At 58.5% G+C, this 2,877-nt stretch overlaps 1 protein-coding gene across 1 annotated transcript in view; it reads left to right on the top strand.

The window, feature by feature from the left end:
- The first annotated feature begins 2,186 nt into the window (after window positions 1–2,186).
- The window catches only part of LRRK1 (leucine rich repeat kinase 1), a 122,745-nt gene continuing 122,054 nt past the window's right edge, over window positions 2,187–2,877 (top strand). Inside the window, exon 1 of the mRNA XM_046653835.1 lies at window positions 2,187–2,333. The gene's annotated coding sequence lies outside the window, so the exon portion shown is untranslated. The remainder of the gene's footprint in view (window positions 2,334–2,877) is intronic.

The following is a 2,877-nucleotide window of genomic DNA, read 5'->3' as shown; positions in this document are numbered from 1 at the left end:
TTCAACCTGTGCATTTGATGTGGACAGTCCAGACCTCTTCGGCCATGCAGCGACAAAGCACCACCCTTTAAGAGAAGACTTGGGGGAGTCTTGGATCAGATCGCTCTTAATGTATGCTCTTCTGTGTGCATTAATGTACCTAGAAACCGCCCGTTTCTCAGTCTAAATGTGAGCAGAAAATTCTAGGAAAATGACAGTTTCCTTCATTTGATTTGCCAAAGCATGACTCTGTGAAGGGAACCATTCTGCAGACACAGACCGGCTGTGGTGTGTGTGCGTGTGCACGTGTGCACTTGTGTGCCTGTAGGGGTGGGGTGCAGTAGATGGGCACATTCTCTAAGAGTGGACCCTTTGAAATGCCCTCACTTCCTTCTATCTTTACTCCTAGCACATGCTGACTTGAGCTTGAAAGTGGATAATGAGGAACCTTTAAAAAAAAGTGTCCAAGGAGGAATGTCTAAGGAAACCGAGTACCCAGCTGAAGAAAGATGACTAGAAGACACCGAGGGGGCAGTCAGCCACTATGCCTTCAGAAGGCAGAAATGCTAGGCCAGGGAGTAGCTTCCAGCTGACCCCACCCTAGCAGGGGTCATTCCAACATGCAATGCTGAGAATCTGGTAAGGCGCAGAGCGAAAGTTAGAGGACCACGCGTCAGTGGGAGTCAAGAAACAGCAGTAAAAAACCGTAACTGACCTGTGAAGAACCACCCCATTCAAAGCTGTGACTGACGCTTGCCTAATAGAATTCAGTGCTAGGCTATCACCAGCTCGAAACAGGCCACCCTTGTGTCGAGCATCCCGGCTGTTTCCTACGTTGGAGATGTTTTCTAGCCGATTCCCAAGCTCATTTAAAAGGGAAGTTGAGTTGCCCACATGGGCCTGGGCCACGTCCCCTCCAGTGTCTGCCCGGGCCCTGGGCCTGCGCTTCCTCACTGTGCCGCTAGATGGCGGGGCCGCGCGCCCTGGAGGCGCAGCCCGCGGCCGCGGCGTTCACTCAGCACCGCGGACACCACGCCCTGCAAATTATTAGGGACTTTTCGGTAGCAATCATACTGCTCCTTTTTGCATACTGGATTAGGACCGCAGAGGGGTGAGGACAGGATTGCAAAACCGCGCTCACCGTTGTAGAAGGGCTTCCCGTGGCGGGAGAGTTGGAAGGGCAGCCTCTTGGGAGCACAGCAAAGCTGCCCGGTGGTCCCCTCGCCAACCAGGGGCCCAAATAGCCGCTCCAAGTGGCCTCTGCGCCCAGAGTGTCCACGAGGTGGTGTGGGGGCCCTGCGGCTGCCCTGTTTTCATGAAATGACAGTGAGAGTGGTAGCGATTTGTCCCTGTGCCTCGTGCTAACTCCTGGGAATTTTCCAATCTTGACATCACATGAGAGGAGCCCAGGGTGCGGGTCATGCCAGGGTGCAGAACCGTCTGCTTTTTCTGAGCAGGCTTCTCTTTTCCTGACGGGCACTTGAAGCCGAATCTGAGGCCTGCCTGCAGCGCAGACGTGCATCTTTATGGTCTGCTTTAGGAGAATGGCCTCAATGGTGTGATGAACATCCTTATGTTAGATTGAAATGTTATAAATTGCCAACATTCTACCATGTTTTATCTATCCCCCCAAAAAACCCCAATTTAAAATGACTCACCAAATAGCGGCATCTTTGCATATATCCATAATTAGTATATTCATGTGGTGGAGGGGGTGCGGTTTGCAGAATATTAAAGCTTTAAAAATACCCATTTCTATACTGTCCTATAAAGAATGAATGAATATTCCCCATCTTTTCAGTGTTTACTGACAGAGTACACGGCCAACATACAAGTCAGAGGTTAATCCGCAGATTTTGCTGCTGAGCAGAACAGAGAGACCGTGAAAACTGGGTTGAGCCGAGAACCCGCCAATCTTATCGCTGTGCCTACCTCGCGTGGACAGAGGGGGTACCCAGACCTGGAGCAGACTTCGCGCTGGAAGGGCCCGAGGGCCCTGTGGTCTCCTGGGCAGGAGCGGTGAATTTGATCGTCCACGGTTTACGGCTAGGGAAACTGAGGCGGGCCCCACCGGGACGCCTCGCGCCGGTTCCGGGAGGACCAGCGGCGGCCGACTCCTGCCCTGCGCGCTCTTCGCGCCGCCCGCTGCCCGCCCTCCGCGCCCGCCCGCCGGCCCAGGATTGAGGAAGTGCGTCTGGGCCCGGCCCGGCCCGGCGCGCGCTGCCCGAGGCGCGGGGGGCGGAGGGCAGTGGCACGGCCAGGCCCCGACCCGCTGGTGTCCCCCCGGCCAGGCCCGCGCGCCCAGCCCCGCGTCCTGGAGCGCCCGCGGCCCTGCCCCGCCGCCGCCGCCGCAGGTAAGCGCTGCCCGGGCCGGCGCCCCGTCCGGGGGCCTGGCCGCCTCCTGCAGCGGGTCCGCGTGGCGGCCTTTGCCCAGGGGCCGCCGAGGGCGCGGGGCGACCCCCGTCTCACTGCCCACTGCCCCACGCCGCTCTCGCGGGGCGGGGGGCGTGCGGGGCCCGCGAGAGGAACCCCGAAACCCGGCCCGGGACCGGGTCGGGCGGGGGGAGCAGAGGCAAGAAACAAAAGTAGGAAAATACACCAGGGCGTCTACATGTTTCCTCCGCTTTGGAGAAAACTCCTTCCTTCGTCTTGGGGCGGCCGTATGGGCGCGTGTACGCGGGTTCGATCGAGTGTGAGTGTGAGTGCATGTGTTTTGGGAAGGGACTGCACAGGGGTCTCCCTCTGCCCGGGGGAGGCCTGGGGATTACAGATGGCCGAGCGCGCCTTCACCCTCCTCAGGGTCTCGGGTGTGCTTCTTGCCCAAGGGTCGCGCCTCTGGCGGGGTCGGATGAAAACCGCCATCTCTACCGCGGTCTCAGCGGGCGGCCTTCCCTGACC

Source organism: Equus quagga, chromosome 2 (genome assembly GCF_021613505.1).
Source record: "Equus quagga isolate Etosha38 chromosome 2, UCLA_HA_Equagga_1.0, whole genome shotgun sequence".
In the NCBI taxonomy this organism is placed as follows: Eukaryota; Metazoa; Chordata; class Mammalia; order Perissodactyla; family Equidae; genus Equus; species Equus quagga.
This window is presented reverse-complemented; position numbering and strand designations above follow the sequence as displayed.